Source organism: Colias philodice, chromosome 2 (genome assembly GCF_061535455.1).
Source record: "Colias philodice isolate Cphi_HAF_F1 chromosome 2, ilColPhil1 Martin Lab GWU primary, whole genome shotgun sequence".
In the NCBI taxonomy this organism is placed as follows: Eukaryota; Metazoa; Arthropoda; class Insecta; order Lepidoptera; family Pieridae; genus Colias; species Colias philodice.
In genome coordinates this window covers 59,046-77,454 of record NC_143087.1, presented here as the reverse complement: position 1 = coordinate 77,454, position 18,409 = coordinate 59,046, and the positions used below count along the sequence as shown (strand labels likewise).

The 18,409-nt window shown below is 35.7% G+C and overlaps 1 pseudogene; it reads right to left on the bottom strand.

The window, feature by feature from the left end:
* Window positions 1-12,329: 12,329 nt before the first annotated feature.
* On the bottom strand, window positions 12,330-16,363 carry LOC149490111 (uncharacterized; annotated as a pseudogene).
* Between the last annotated feature and the right edge of the window lie 2,046 nt (window positions 16,364-18,409).

Here is an 18,409-nt window from a genome sequence, read left to right as displayed (position 1 = left end):
AATCAATATATTAAATCTAAAAATTCAGCCGCGAATGAAGAGTAAGAATCACTATCATTATCTCTGACTCTTATTATGATCTCTTCCATTTCTGCAGTTATTCCATCTCGTTTTTTGTACTGTTCTTCAACATGAATAACATGGTCCGGTCATAGAAGAAATCTCGTCAAGATACTGATTTTGTGTCTTTCAACATTTTGAACGGAACAGTTCATTAAATTTTTTTATTGTTGCCGGAATAGTTTATAACTGGATTACTGGTATCATCCATATTACCTGCAAAATAATAAATATTAAAAAAAATTGGTTGTTACTTGCTTAGAGTTACTTGTTTGTAAAGTAGGTTTACGATCGAGATGTTTACGTGATAACATAATGCAGTGGCAGCGCTCGAGATGAGACGGGAGATCGGTCCGTCTCTCTCTCGTTATACCTGCGATCGCGCTCGTGAGGTTTTGGTGTGACACAAGTTTCTGAACATGTCACCCGACTAAAACGATTTTAAAGACGTTATCACGTCAAAAATAACAAATCGTACTTATAATAACGTGCAATGCTATGCTTTTGCTTGAATCGGTCGCGACTGCTCGAGCAGTCGCGGCTTCAAGCCGTCGGTCTTAACTGCTTGAAGCGGTCCGTGTATGGCTGCCCTTAACAATGCATTGAGATATTTCACGTATTTCCTTGAAAACTACATCTCTTTCAGCTTGTTTCTTTTCAAATTTACTAATCATATTAAAAAGAACCTTTCGTAAGTCGCTTTTCAATGTTTTCGTCATGTTTTCAATTAGAAATCACTAAAATCCTATGGTACGCAGAAGCTTCTCGTGGCAAAATTGTATGGGTGTTCACTTGAAATAAAACAACGAAAATACAATAGCGTTAGCAGGATAATTTATTACAAAAAAAATGAGCACCACATTATAAATCCATACTAATATTATAAATGCGAAAGTAACTCTGTCTGTCTGTCTGTTACTCAATCACGCCTAAACTACTGAACCAATTTGCATGAAATTTGGTATGGACATATTTTGATACCCGAGAAAGGACATAGGCTACCTTTTATTGCGAAATATGTGCCACGGGTGAAGCCAGGGCGGACCTCTAGTATAATATTATAAATGCGAAAGTGTGTTTATTCGTTTTAATGTGACATGGCCATGGGTAACTTTTGACAGCGGTGAAACGACTCATACTAATGCGAATTTAACATCAGGGGAATCCGCGGGCAAAGAAAAATATATGAAAGAAGAAAGAAAGAAAGAAAATACATAAGTATATATATAATAAATAATATTAATAATATTCATATATATAAGATATGAATATTATTTTCAATAAAAATGATGATGATGATATTGTTCATGAACGCCCAATGACCAGGCGAGTTTATACGTTCGCTAGCTATGCAGATACTGAGCCATCTGCGCACGCGCAGCCTGTGGATAGAGCATAGCGTATGGGATGTGGGTTGGAATAGGTGGGTGGTTTACTTTAATCAGTCGTAAAAATTTCCAATTTTAGGAAGATTAGAAAAATGATTTAAACAATAGTTAGGGAAATTTCGATTGACAGAAAAATTACGATAAGTCAGGAAAAATTTCTATAATTCAGGAAAATTTCCATAAGTCGGGAAAATTTCTATAAGCTGGAAAATTTCCATAAGAAAGGAAAATTTCTATACGCCAGGAAAATTTCTATAAGTAAGGAATATTTCTATACGTAAGGAAAATTTATATAGATAAGGAAGATTTGTTTAAGTCAGGAAAATGTTTATAAGCCAGGAAAATTTCCATAAGAAAGGAAAATGTTTATAAATATAAACCAGGAAAATTTCTATACGTCAGGAAAATTTCCATAAGCCAGGAAAATTTCCATGAGAAGGGAAAATTTCTATAAGCCAGGAAAATTTCTATACCTACGTCATGAAAATTTCTTTAATCTAGCAAAATTTCTATACGTCATGAAAATTTCTTGAATCTAACAAAATTTCTATACGTCAGGAAAATTTCTCTTTGCCGCAAAAATTTCTATAAGTCAGGAAAATTTCGATAAGTCAATAAAAAATAATATTATCTATAGATAAATTAATTAAAGATAAATTATGATAAAATACGTATTTAAGGCGATAGAAACGATTTAACTATAAATTTATATTTAAACATGGTATGCATAATAAATATCCTTATATTTCGTGTTTCTCAGAAATAATTCAGAAGAGAACTTAGGTTCGGTGAGATGGGAGAGGATACGGAAGATCGAACTAAACCGTTGTTAGGCGATTGTGAAGATAATACCTATATTATTATTAATTTATTTAATTAAGTATTTAATTTGATAGATAAATTAAAAAATTTAATCAGAGAGATAGTGTAAAAAGCAGTTTTAATCCTACTAATATTATAAATGCGAAAGTTTGTGAGGATGTGTGTGTGTGTGTGTTTGTTACTCTTTCACGCAAATACTACTGAACCGATTACAATAATTTAGCACACATATTATAGAAGGTAACTTGGATTAACACATAGGGTAGGTTTTATCCCTGTTTTCCTTTGAAAAAGCGGGCGACGTCGCGGGTGGAAATCTAGTGTCTATATAAACACTTAAAAATTATAAAGTATTTCAAAACGAATTCAACGAATTCGCTAAATATTTTCAATCAGTATTTTTAAATGAAAAACCAAAACTTGATTATAAGGAGGCTTCGCTTGTATCCGGCGTCGCTTCATCACGTATTTCTATGGATTACATTTCAAAATCTGATATAAAACATGCAATTCGGCGCCTTAAACCGCATTCGGCAGCAGGTCCGGATAATATACCGCCGTTCATTATTAAAGACTGTATATCAATTTTTATTGAACCTCTTCACTACATATTTAATTAGTCTCTCCAAACAGATACGTATCCTACCGTATGGAAAACTTCGCGTGTTACACCGGTTCCCAAGAGCGGCTCCAAAGTGAGCATTGAGAACTATAGACCTATCGCGGTGCTATCTACTTTTGCTAAACTACTAGAAATTATTTTAAATAATCACGTCTCACAACAAATAAGTTCTGGATTATCGGATTGTCAGCACGGTTTTCGTGCCCGTAGATCAACATCAACTAATTTAATTAATTTCGTCGACTTCTAAAAACATCTCAATAGATGGCGCGTGGTGTGTCCCTTCAGACACATAAAACTGAAAGAATAGAATAAATTCGATTGCTCTGGCGGGTCACGAGTGGCTGAGTTGGTCAGGCATCCGCCCCGGAATGGCGCGAAAGGATGCGGGTTCGAGTCCCGCCTCGTGATCGAATTTTTACTATTCTTTATAAATTTATATTTATAATGCATTTGAATGCCATAAAACCAAAAATATAAATTCAACAAAACTGTTATCATTAGCCTTTATTATGCATTTGTACGTAGTAAGCTCGAATATAACGCTATCGTGTGGAGCCCACATGAAAAAATTTACACGTTAATGATTGAGAAAATTCAACGTAAGTTCTCAAGATGCCTTTTCCGGAAGATGTATGGATATTATCCCTACTTATATCCATCCTTGTACGTTACGGGGATGGTTGGAATGGATACACTCGAGCTACGACGCGAGCGCGCGCTTATGGTTCATTATTATCTGCTGTTAAATAGCAAAATTGCGTTCCCGTGGCACTGGGGGCCTGTGGTGTGTGGGCACCGAGCTGCTCCGTGCAGTGGCGCTCGCGTCCGCTGTTCGCGGAGAGCCTGCTCCGGACGCGAGCCGCTTGGAGTGCACCCACCCATCATGCACTCAATTTGTTAAATAAATTTTTACGTGCTAAATCTGAAGTGGACCTATTTAATGTTAATATTGTATCGTTTGTCTCTAATTGTACCTTATTTTTAAGTCAGACTTTGTAATAATTGTTATCTTTGTGCGTTTTGGTATGTTTTCTACTGTAAGTCAAAGATGTATAAATAAATAAATATAATTAAATAAATATAAATAAATAAATCTTTCGATAGTGACGACAATTTTTCCTAATTTACTAAAGCTTAGTAAAGTTATACCTCTATTTAAGAAGGGCGATCAAGAAGACTGTAACAATTATAGACCTATCTCTATTTTACCAACATAAAGTAAGGTATTCGAGAAGTTAATATTAAACCAATTGAGTAGTCATTTTGCATCTAATAATTTACTGCACACCAAACAGTTTGATTTCACAAAGGGGCGCTCAACCACAGATGCTGGAGTTGCACTTCTAACACATATATATAAAGCATGGGAAAACTCAAAAAATGCTCTGGGGATATTTTGTGACCTCTCCAAGGCATTTGACTGCGTTGAACATTGTACTTTGTTACGTAAACTTAATCACTATGGAATTAAAGGAAAAGCCCAGAACCTCATAGCTTCATACCTGCATGATAGGATACAGACTGTAGTTGTTAATGGAGAACGTTCTAGCAGTGCGTCAATTAACATTGGTGTTCCACAGGGGTCAATTTTAGGTCCCTTCTTGTTCTTGGTATATATCAATGATCTTCCCTATTATTTGCAGGATAGGTGTGAAATAGTTCTGTTTGCAGATGATACCTCATTAATTTTTAATGTGGATAGGCATGACCCAAATGTTGACGAAGTGAACAGTGCTCTTTTACACATATCTGAATGGTTTACTGCCAATAATTTATTATTAAATGCCAAAAAAACCACTTGTGTTGAATTTTTACTTCCTAATGTAAAAAAGTTGAACAGAGATATTACCTTGAATGGGGAGGTATTGCATCCTACTGAGTCTACTGTATTTCTAGGACATTGGACGAGAAACTACAGTGGGGAGCCCATGTCAACACCGCTGCAGGTAAGCTCAGTTCAGCTGCATATGCAGTCCGAAAAATAAGGCATCTCACCGATGAAGATACAGCTAGATTGGTTTATTTCAGCTACTTTCATAGCATTATGTCCTATGGAATTCTACTGTGGGGCAAGGCTGCAGATATATAAACTATATTTATCTTACAGAAAAGAGCCATTCGCTCTATATATAATTTACGTGCTCGGGACTCACTAAGAGATCATTTTAAGAATACTGGTATCCTTACTGTACCATCACAGTATATATTTAATAATATTTTGCATGTACACTTTTGTGTACATGTCTATCTCCTACTCTTGTGTGTAAGAGCTTTTGCTCCGACTTACACACAAGAGTAGGAGATAGACACGATTATGGCACAAGGAACAGGAATAGAATTGAAATGCCATTTTTCCGATTAGCTAAAGTTAAAAATTCATTTATGGGTCAAGGTATAAGCTTATATAATAGAATTCCTCACAATATTAAAGAGTTTAGTAGTTCTAAATTTAAAACTTATATAAAAAATGTACTAGTTCAGAGAACCGTACTACAGTGTTCAGGAATATATGGACGATAAAGACCCATGGAGGGTTATCGCGTAAAAACCACAGGACAGTTCTTTGGCATATTATGATATATTATGTAGTTAGATATAAGTTACATATTATGTAATATTGACATAATTTAAAAGAGCAACTATGGAGTTTCTTGCCCATTATTCTCCATAGATACTGCTTTCCGAATCGGTGGTAAATGTTAAAAATACTCACGTAATGACGATTCGAAAGTGCTACTAAATAGTAGTCTAATTGAATAAATGAATGTTTGAGTTTGAGTTGAGTTTGAATTCTTATATTTGTAGCGATGAAAGTGATAGCTCCGATGATAGTGTAACTGAAAGCTCCGAAAGAGTTACGGAAATATAAGATACTTACATTAAAAAAAAAATTAATTTGCTTAAATGTTTAATTAACATGTACCTAACAGACGATTTAATACTTGAATAAAATCTACTAAAATTTACAAATAGTACTTTCACAATAAAATTTTCTTTTACTTAAGTATGTCACCTTGGTTTTATTTTTGTATTTTTTAAATCAATATTAACAGCCGGTTTCTATGATTGCAGCTTTATATTTCTCTCCTAGACAGAAAAGAATTTTGAAAAAAAAAACGCTCTGCTACGTAATAGATTTTTAAGGGCCGATTTTTCAATGCTTGGATAAAACTTATCCGTCCAATAAAGTATTACACGATAATATTAAAATGTCACGTAAACTGTCTAGTACGGGCAATTAGAATACGTTTTTGAAATTTATTTATTTATTTATTTTATAAAGGATAGCCAACAATTGTTAACACTAATTTTAGACATACAAGGAGAATGCAATTTAACAAATCAAGTGCAACAATTAATTATAGGCTAACACCACATGCCTTCAAAAACGGTTATGATTTAAGAACTAAAAAAAACTGATAGCTACACAAAATAACGTTTAACAATTATCAATAAAATATCTATTTAAAAAAATAATTTCAGTCATATAAAATAAAATCGGAATATAAAATTACAATTTTAAAATATTAAATTAAATTACATAAAAACCAACTTAAAAATTCATTTTTTTTATATAAATAATATCTAGTTACATAAAAATAAAGTTCGACAGACTGTATAATATATATTAATTAGCAATGTAAACATTCATATTAAAAATAAAATCGGCATTCAGATTACAATTTTAAAGTATAAAATTAAAATACATGAAAACCAACACAAAAATTGAAATTTTTTTTATATACCTAACTATAATAATCTCTACACATAAATATAGTTTGACAAACATTAGAAAATATCTATTTATAAACAATGTAAACATTCATATTCATATTAAAACAAAATCGTCATTCAATTAATTACAATATTAAAATTAAAAAAAAAATAATAATAATAATATAAATAGATTACAATAAAATAAATTAAAAATTATTTTAATACAATTATTTTTCCTTGAAATATTTGAGAGAAGCATTATAGAACTTAACCACACTGTCTGCATTTATATCTATTTGATCACTGTATTCGTTTAGGGATTTAGATAATCTGCCGATGGGTGAATTTGCCCCTAGGACCGTTCTACGTAGCGGCGGACACAGCGGAGTAATACATTTACGTGGGTACTTGGATGGAACGCGAAAATTTATCAGATGTAATATGCCCGGACAGTTAATTTTATTCCTAAGAATTTTAAAGAGAAACAACATATCGCTGACATTAAATCGGGTTGATAAAGAGTGCATTCCAAAAAAGCCTAGACGTTCCTTGTAAGAGGACAGCTGCTTAGCTTTCCCTTTAGAAAAAGCTAAGTGCCATAAAAAACGTTTCTGGACCCTTTCCAGTCTCAACATGTGAGTGGCAAAGTGCGGCCTCCATACGATACTGCAGTATTCCAGAACACTTCGTACTAAGCTATTGTATAGCATAATTTTTGTATGCTCTTGACTAAAGTCCTTAGTGTTTCGAATGAGGAAACCTAACATACGCGATGACTTCTTAATGACTTGATCAATATGGGGCAGAAAGGTGACTTTCTTATCAAAAATTACTCCCAAATCTCGGATTGTTTCAACATTTTGAATTATCTCATTATCAATTTGATACTGCGATCGAATGGTTACGTTTTTACGGGAAAAACTTATATGGTAGCATTTTTTTGGATTAAGTTGCATTTTGTTTTGATAACACCATTGACTGAGCCTATGTAGGTCATCTTGAAGTAGCGCAATGTCATTCGGTGCATCTATAGCTCTAGCAAATTTTAAATCATCGGCATACATGAAACATTCAGAAAAGTGAAAACATTGGGGTAGGTCGTTGACATAGATGTTGAAAAGGACGGGTGCTAAGTGCGAGCCCTGTGGAGCACCCGATGAAATGTGGTGACTATCGGATCTGTATCCATTCATGACGACGTTCCATCCATTGGATTTTTGTACATCTTATAACGCAATCCTATCTTATTCTTTTCTTTTAATGAACGTATCATTACTTTATTAAACCATGGTGGATAACGAGTTGATGAGGGTTTACAAGTTGGAACATGCTTAGCTATGAGCTCATTTAGTAAATCATAAAGAGTTTGAACCATGCTATTAACATCATTAGACCCACCAAAAATTTCACTCCAATTAAGACTGTTAAGGTACTCCATAATTTTCTTATAATTAGCTTTATAGAAATTACGTTTCAAGTTGTTTTTGTTGTAAGGTAGATTTAGTTCCTTTAAAAATATAAGATTAATATCAAGCGGAGGGTGAAGTACGTCAATGGATGTCAGAGGGAATAAGGGTTCACTTACAGAGCAAGACGATAACGAAGAAAGGACAAGATCCAAAGTTCGACCAGAAATATTTTTTACACAGTTGAATTGGGACAGTTTACTAACATCTAGAAATTCCAGGAATGTTTTGCACACATTAGGAAGTGATATATTAAGGGATCTAGAGGCCCAGTTTATTTTACCTAGATTGAAGTCTCCTATTATGCATATTGGAATTTTTGTCGTCTCAATGACTATATTGCAATGCTCAATAAAATGTTCGATGGAGGACTGACAAACAGGTGGAGGATGGTACACTGCACAGAAGATAATTTGATTTGAGACGTGATTAGAAGGCACATCAACGGTCACCCAGAGATCCTCACATCTACTTTCCCATCTATCGATACGGTAGGAGTTAAATTTCCTTAGAACAGCAATTAAAACTCCACCACCATCTTTATTTGGGTGAAAACCTGATGTCTCCCTATCCCGTCTATAAACCACGTACCTATCATCAACCAGTTCAGAACTAAGTATATTACTATTTAGCCAGGTTTCGGTTAGGATTATTATATCATAATCGGTACAGGAAATATTATTGTAAAAAGTGTTGGTTTTAGTTCTAAGGCCCCTGCAATTTTGGTAATAGATTTTTAAATTATTGAATTTTGTAGAGGTTAGTTCTAAAACATGATTATAATAAAAAACTTACGATCTAGATTTAGCTAAATTAATTTGCTAAGACTAACACTATTCTTGATATATATATATTCAGCACCATCAGTTTTGCGTACAAATATTTTACCATTTCTAACCCAGACGTATTTGTAACCCATTTCTTTAGCTTTAATCCTGGTCGCTGCATGAAGAGCCTTATTGGCTGGCGAAAGGTGTTCCATTACGTAAACAGGAGACCTCTGTGTCTCACAGCCCAGATGTGTAGAGTTTAGTTTATCGTGAGGGTTGTTTTGGTTATATTTTAGAATCGAGGCAAGCAGCTGATCGCGCATCTTTGTTGACATTAACTGAACCACTAATAGACCGTGGGCGAGAATTCGATTTATTGGACTTTGCAACGCGAGTACAATGCAAAATATCTTTTTCTCCGATGTTGCAATTAACAACGTTGCCTAGTTGAGTAACGATGTTGTATAGATTCTCATTTCTTTTTTCAGGCATGCATTGTATTTCAAGATTATTTGAACGAGAATGTTGCTCCAGGTTATTAATTCGTAAGAGTAGATCATCAATTGAATTTCTAAGTTCGGTATTTTCTTTTTCTAATTTTTTTGTTATTTCAGTGGCCGACTGCTGTAGTTTCTCAATTTCATCAAATCTTGCATTCATAAACTGCATCGATCTTATGAGCTCCTTCGTTTCCTCACGGACTGGTCTTAGTTCTTTATTGATAATGGAGACAATACTGACATTAAATTGATCTAACATCTCGCTAAATTCCGATTTTATAATATTCTGTATCATTAAACGTAAATCTTCATTATTAGATATCGGAGAAGTTGGTGGTGGGGATCCTGAGGCTTGTCTTTTATTGCCTCTATTCAAAGTTACATTACGGATAGGAGTAGAATCCTTTTTCAAGGTTTTTGGGTTCTTACTTAAGCATATAGGGCAGTTCCAGGATTTTTCCTCCTTAGATTTGTAAGGGGGAACCTTCATAGATAAGCAGGCATAATGAAATGACTTTCCACACGATGAACATATAATGCACTTTTGGTTTCCACCAGTATCATCGTCATTTGTGCAACATCCCCATAATGCGGATCCAGTAGCCATAGTATATATTTTAAAAGTGCAATCCGAAAACTTTAACTTATATTTAAGAGATTTCCCTATGTAAAGATTCTCACAGCGGCACACAAGAGCAAGGCACAAAGTAACTTACGTTCCGTGGCTTATTCTTTGACGCAAGTGGCGGGGACTATGCTTCAGCGCGGCCGCAAGCAGTTATGATGCTTATGCGTGGAGCGGAACCGTGCGAATTGCACGCACTACGCGTCGAAATCACAAGTCATGCAGACGTCGGTACATCCGATTGTGATATAACTTTTGAACGGAATGATATTAGTTCGCTTATAATACACACTATTTAATGATATTTTTGATGTAATTCACTGCAGCACTGGTTTATTGTCAAGTTATGAAAGTACCTACTTGTTGTAATTTAAACGTAAATAACTTTAAGAAATAGTAATTCTTCACAGAGCAAAAACTAACGTATGCTAGCCGTTTGAGTGCACGGACAAAGATGGTAGATTTATACATTATTCGACGAATAAGTTTTAACCAAAGATTGAAAAATCAGCACTGGTCTATTTCGAAGCAGAGAGTTTTTTTTCGAAATTCTCATTTGTTTAGAAGAAAAACATAAAACTGCAATAGCTTTATAATCATGAGTTCAACAAGGATAGTACCGTTTCTTGCAGTGAGTGCGACGCGAGAAAAAGAGAGAATCGGCTGTTAATTATATTAAATCAATATTATTTTTTTTTGTAATTTTTAAATTTATAAAGAATAGAAAAAATTCGATCACGATTCACGAGGCGGGACTCGAACCCGCATCCTTTCGCGCCATTCCGGGGCGGATGCCTGACCAACTCAGCCACTCGTGACCCGCCAGAGCAATCGAATTTATTCTATTCTTTCAGTTTTATGTGTCTGGAGGGACACACCGCGCGCCATCTATTGAGATGATTAACAACCATTTCAACCAATATGAAGCACTTTTCAGTGAATACAATATTGTAACGATGGAACACGACCTTTTTTGTTGAATTTATATTTTTTGGTTTTATGGCATTCAAATGCTTTATAAATATAAATTTATAAAGAATAGAAAAAATTCGATCACGAGGCGGGACTCAAACCCGCATCCTTTCGCGCCATTCCGGGGCGGATGCCTGACCAACTCAGCCACTCGTGACCCGCCAGAGCAATCGAATTTATTCTATTCTTTCAGTTTTATGTGTCTGGAGGGACACATAAAACTGAAAGACAGAGAAACCAATAGACAAATTGATATCTTATGTCGCATTCACACAAGAAAAAGAGCAACTTGTGTTGTGTAAAGAAATGAGAGAGAACGACGAAATTTTTTGTTTCACGCAGCGTGCCACTTTTTTCAAGAATAGCAACCTACTTTGATAAACAAAGTTTGACAGCTAGCTATCGTCGTCCTTAAAAATATAGTTTTTACATCTTAGTTTTACATGTTCTAAGTTACGTAATTCATGGTATGTTTGGTTTTTAATGATTAAGACTTACTGTTAATACCTTATAAAATAATACCATGGTGCGGTGTAGCGTTAAAGGGTGTTAAAGTGATAGTGGAACGAAAATGTCTGGATTGTCTTTTCACTCGTAAGTATACAACTCTTTATCAGTTTATAGGCCTTCATGATATTTCAGCGTGTTAATAAATTGTGTATCACGTGCTGTTGACTTGAATACATTGTTTAAAAACACTTTAAAAACCACAAAATATAACGGTTTTACATTACAATAAAACCGATATTATGTGCCGAAAAGGAAAACATACAGCATTGTTATGAAGAAGCAATGTATACTCAACCATAGATACGAAATGATTTCCATAGACTACATACAAACTCTAGTTCCAATTTATTCCGCTAGAGGTCGTCGCTGTCACCAGCAAGGTGATGGGGGAACCAAATTCATTTTTCGAATCATAGTCTTCACCAGGAAGGACTTCCTGCAATGCTGTATGTTTTCCTTTTCGGCACATAATATCGGTTTTATTGTAATGTAAAACCGTTATATTAATGTGCCTCTGGAAAACATACAGCATTGTTATGAAGACGTGTTTGTTATCTGCTGGTGAAATAAAAAGACACAACGCTATGATGAATATAAAATAAAAGTCATATATGTTCTTATTATTTTTATTTTGTAATATTCAAACAATATATTATAGTATTTTTAATATTTCCTTACTTGAAATCATTAAATCATTTCACATAAATATGCACAATATTTTGTGTTTACACCAAATTAAAATAATATACTATTTTAAGTAGCCTTTAACTTATAATCAATATTCAATCAATATAAAAATATTAATGTTACAATACAAAAATATATACATTTTTTTTTTTCTTTATTAATTTTAATGGAATCTATATTCTATCATCTATGATAATGTAAAAGTATTAAAAATCAAATTTCGATTATTTTCATTAGATAGCTCAATTTCACGACAATAATGTTTAAAAAATGTATTGGAGGATTTCCAATTTCCTCGTGATAATATTTCATCTATAGGCTGATTCTCCAGCCATCCTAATGATGCTACCGCCGATCTACAGCTGCCTGGAGAAGCATTTATTCCGCTGTCTCTGAGTACAGAGCGTACCCAATTCCCAATCACTGTACGGGAAGCAGCTTTAGTTTTGTTACCGAATGTTATGAATAGGTTTTTTAAATTATTAGCTTCACTACGTTTTGAATAACTCTTTTGTATTAAAAGCCGTACAAAAGTGACTGGACAGATGTTTTTATCCGGATGTTTCGTAAGTTTCCAAGCTGATTGACGAGAACTATGAGTATCTGTTTTTGAACCAAAAGCTGGTATTAGGTAGATGTTTTCACCATTATCAAAGAAACTATTATCCGATATATTTAACAATGTAAGGTCATGAACCCGTCGTCCCGAAGCCAGTAATAATATCGTAGCTGTTCTACGAGAAATATCAAATAGGGTATCCTTTAGCGGGTTAGACGAGAGCCACTCAAGAACAGTTCTCGGATCCCATATAATCAACGGTCTAACAGCCTTAGGGTTACAGGCGCCAATTGCTTTAAGGGTATGTTTAATAATAAAATTTGAAAATGGCTCTTTTTCTATATGAGGACCGCAGAATGTTAAAATAGCTGATTTATGGACCAGTATCGTGCTGTATGATAATTTTTCATTTACGTTAAGATGTATTAAAAAGCGGGCGATATCCGCTGGCTTTGGACACTTTGGATTTACTGAACAATTGACACACCAGGATAGCCATCTTCTGAGGGCTGGCGTATACGTTGATAATGTGGAAACTCGCCAGCTTCTCTTTAACAGGTTCTTTTCCTGCTCTGACCAATCTTTTATTAGTTCGCCCCACCCCCAATCCTCCATACTTTCAGGGTTAATGTCTGCACTTGTGGTGGGGGTAACAGTGTCGTTACATCTATCAGCACTTCTGGCAGGTTCATGATCTGGTACGGATGATCCAGGGCTCTGACCTTCAGGTCCTGGAGCCAAAACGCCTTCGGCCATTCTGGGGCTACTACAAGATACGTTCCCGTTGCACTGTTTAGATGTGCTAGCACCCGTGGTATGAGGCTTGGCGGTGGGAATACCCATGCTAGCTGATACTTCCATGGCCTGCTGAAGGCGTCTATATAACTTGCTGATAGATCTCTGCAGTCTATCGACACGTATTCCTGTACTACTGCAGACTTTCTTGTAGCAAACAGGTCGATCTGGGGTTGTCCCCACTTCTGGAACACTTTCGCTGTTGCTTTTGGTAATAGATGCCACTCTGCTGGACGTTTTCCTCGTGATAGCCTGTCCGCTATTATATTGTACCGTCCCGGTAGGTAATATGCGCTCACCGTTATCTTGTAGCGGTCCACTATCTGTAACAACCTGGAAGTTAGTGTTAACAAGGCTATCGATCTCGTCCCCCCTTCTTTTCGAATATAAGCAATCAGTGTCCTGTTGTCTGACTGAATTAGAACGTGTGCATTGCGCAACAGTTCTACATTCTTCTCTCTATAGCCGTTACTACGGCGTATAGTTCTTTTTTGTTGCAATGCCACCTTCTCTGACGGACTGACCAGACTCCTGACATAGTCTTCCCATTCAGTTGGGCTCCCCAACCAAAATCCGAAGCATCCGTCGCCAGGAAATGGGTGGCAGGTTTTTTGTGTATTGGCATGCTGTGCCGGGTAGCTCCGCGCCACCACGTCATCTCTTGTGCCACAATGGCTGGGACTGGCAGTTTCTGTCGCGATCTCTTCTTGTTGAAGCGTCGCAGAAAGATCTGCATTCTGCGACAATGTAATCGGCCCCGCGGGATAACGAAATTCGCAAAATTCAGTTGACCCAAAAGGCATTGTAGTTCTCGAAGGTTTACCTGCTGTTTCTTCAGAACCTGAGCTATGGCGTTGTCTAGCTTGTCCCTCCTTTTCTCTGGTAGTGACATAACATTTTTTGCAGTCTGCCATCGTATGCCTAAATATTCCAAGTCTTGAGTGGGGGTCAAAACCGATTTTTGGTAGTTTATCTGCCATCCCAGATATTCCAAGTGCCGCACGGCTTCCGCAGCCTGACGACATAACTTGGACTGGTCCTGATTGACCAGAAGGTAGTCGTCTAGATACACTAGAACTCGACAACCTTTTGCACGCAGGGTCTCCGCGACCCAACATGTTACTGAAGAGAAAAGGTACGGCGCTGACGCTAGGCCAAAGGGTAGGCACGTCATTTCGTAAAGTTGGAGCTGGTAACTTATTCTCATAAAAGGCCGGTGAGACTTGGCGCAGGCCAGGTGAAAATAGGCTGACGAGATGTCTAGTTTTACCATCCAGTCCCCAGGCTGGAGAAACTCGGGAACCGTGGAGTGCGAAATGAGGCGAAAATGCTTTGCATTTATAAATTTGTTCAGTTCCCGCAGGTCGAATATCGGACGCATAGTGCCGTCGCTTTTCTTCCTCAGAAAAAGCTTTGAAATAAAGCTGGGAGTTCTTTTGGTGACGATCTTCAGTACACCTTGATCCAGAAGCTCCTGTATTGATTGAGACATTGCAGGGGACGGGGTTGTTGAATATTGTTTCATAATTTCCTTTGTTGGCATTATTAATGGTGGTTTTTTTACCAGGGGTAATCGAAAGTGTGTTATTGCCGAAATTATAAACTTGTTCGCGCCCAATGCTTGCCAACGACTCTTGAAAGCTTTTAAACAACCCCCCCTGAAGTGTGTCGGATAGTCACTTCCTATCTTCTTTGTTTCGAAAGGAATTATTTTTAGTTTGTTTAAAATTATTTGTCTTTTTAAAATTACTTTGCGAATTTTTAAATGTATCTCGAGTAACGTTTTTATTCGAACGGTATTGAGTCTTGGAAGTAGAAGGTATCGAATCCTTGTACTTCTTTTTAAGTGGTTCCGTTTTTTTATAAATTTGTGATTGTGAGGGCAGTAACCAAAAGTGAGGGCCGCCTAGCGATTGTATAAACGTTAAGAGTTTAGTCTTATTAAATAAATGTTCTTCGCTCGGAGGGATATTCCTAAGTGCGCTTTGAATATTTTTATCCCTAATTCCGTCTAGTAATCTTTTTCTCCTAATTTCGATACACTCCGCTCTTTTACCGCACACAATTTGTAACGTTTGTTCCGATAGCTTATATGACGGAGATGTAGTACCAAACGCGTCAGAAATTTTTTTAAAAAGATTATCTGGATTAAGTTCTGATTGACAATTGTGGGCCCAATTAATGAGCTCCTGTAAGCCCGATTGTAATAATTCTCTTTGTTGTAATAATGCATTTGTAATCGCGGCCATAATTTCTTCGGTTGATGCTAAGAAATCTTTACCTTTGTTTAAAGAACACATTTCGTCGTTAATTTTTAAACTACAAAAACCTGGCGCGGCTAGCATGTCCGTTAATGCTTTGGAATAGCGAATATGAGGCCACGTTGGCGAATTAAATTGTTGAAGCTCGATTAATTGACGTAATAATTTTTCATTCGCTGGTTTAAGAACTTTTTTCTCGTCAAAAACCGTTTTACAAACGCCTAAATCTATTGATTTGTTTGTACTCGTTGATGGATTCGACAAAAATTCGATATTTTCGGTTGCGGGTACTTCAACATTGTTATTAGACTCCTTAATATTTTGAGCATTTTGTTGCTGCATTAAATAGTTTGTAAGAAAACTAACCTGGGCATATAGTACGTCGATCCGAGGATCGGCGGTTACCTCAGTACTCGATTTTTGTTTCTTGGTCGTCGGCACGTCGACCTCCGGGTCCGAGTCGCTGTCACTCGAACTTGAAGTACATTTCTTCCGTTTGTTGTCGCTCCGGCTCGCTGACGAGGGCGAAGCAGCAGAACGATGGCCTTCTGAGCCCCTCGGGGCCCCAGAAGGCTCCTCGAAGTCGTCGTTAGGTGGCGAATTCATTACGAACAGTGACTTTGAAAAATTATTAAATTAATCACACACTAGCACTTTAAACTTTTGAACACTTGTACACTAGTAATGCTTATTGAAACGACCGCCTATGGCGAGAGTACACAACGCTATGATTCGAAAAATGAATTTGGTTCCCCCATCACCTTGCTGGTGACAGCGACGACCTCTAGCGGAATAAATTGGAACTAGAGTTTGTATGTAGTCTATGGAAATCATTTCGTATCTATGGTTGAGTATACATTGCTTCTTCATAACAATGCTGTATGTTTTCCAGAGGCACATTAATTAACAATTATAAATTTTGTGTTGCCAACTTTTCTACAAATTGTTACCCACTATTATGGGAAATAATAATATATTATATTCTACAGTGTGTATTTAATTAAATATCTGAAATATTCAATGGCTTGTTCCAGTTTTCCTGAACCGGATAATTTACGACAAATTTGGATTGTAGCTACAGGATGAACAGATTGGAAACCAAAACCGAAGGTTAGAAAGTATTACGGCAATCACCACCACCGCGACGCCGCGCTGCCCCGCCGAAGACAATGGACACTCTTGGTTCCAACATTGAACCGGAGGGACGTAGTTAATTAAGTTAGAGATAATTTAAATGTAATTTTTTTATTACAATAAATTATTATTAAGTAAATTTCGTTTTTTTTTTTTTGCGCCTTCGCGGGTCGGTCAATATAATTAACGTGTGTATAGTGTTAATACTTACGAAAATAAACATTCTTTTATTTTTTTTTTATTTTATTTTATAAAAAATAATGAACAATCGAGTTTTCATCTACATTATCATTACATACACATTTTTATATGGTATTATGATAATGATAAAAGGTAGCCTATGTCCTTTCTCAGGTATCAAAATATCTACATACCAAATTTCATGCAAATTGTTTTAGTAGTTTAGGCGTGATTGAGTAACAGACAGAGTTACTTTCGCATTTATAATATTAGTATGGATTATATAATATATAGGTATGTGTATATACATAATATGTATTACCCATCTAAAAGTAATATGTTTAATATATACTAGCTGCGCTCCACGGTTTCACCCGCGTGGCTCCACTCCTGTTGGTCTAAGTGTTATGGTACAATATAGCCTACTATAGCCTTCCTCGATCAATGGGTTATCTAACACTGAAAGAATTTTTTAAATCGGAGTCAAAGTAGTTCCTGCGAATATCCCTTCCCTCCTCACCTTCACCCCGTCCCGCACTACGCCTCTTCATTGTATTAAACAGTATACATATTATTTTCTGTAAATTGACACTTTTAAAAATTCGTTATACATATCTTTTGAATGGAATATCGCGGACTTTTTTGTAGATATTGGTCCATTTTATAATACCGTAGAACATTTATTTGTTTTATTTTCAATAGATTCCGCAGCGCACGCGATGACAGAATTTTTATTAAGGATACATTATTGCATTTTTGGTAAGGATCTCTAATTTTTTTGAAAATACAATATAGCCTATGTTGCTCAGTGAAGATGCAGCTTTCTAATGGTGAAAGAATTTTTGAAATCGGTCCAGTAGTTTATGCGTGAAAACCATACATACATAATTACAAACATTTCCTCTTTATAATATTAGTATAAACATGTACAACAGTAAGTATGTAATGTGGATATCTCATTATTATCCACTTATGTTATGTGAATAATGATATTGAGAGATTTGTATCTTACAAATTGCGGGGTAAATTTTCCCTCACATGGGTTACCCTAAATATTGTGACGTATTCTTTTTTATCTCTTTCTGCGACACGCATTGCCGGTGTCTATTGGATTCTCTGTCTACGGGAGGGACACACCGCGCGCCATCTATTGAAATGATTAACAACCATTTCAACCAATATGAAGCACTTTTCAGTGAATACAATATTGTAACGATGGAACACGACCTTTTTTGTTGAATTTATATTTTTTGGTTTTATGGCATTCAAATGCTTTATAAATATAAATTTATAAAGAATAGAAATAAAACCAAAAAATATAAATTCAACAAAAAATCA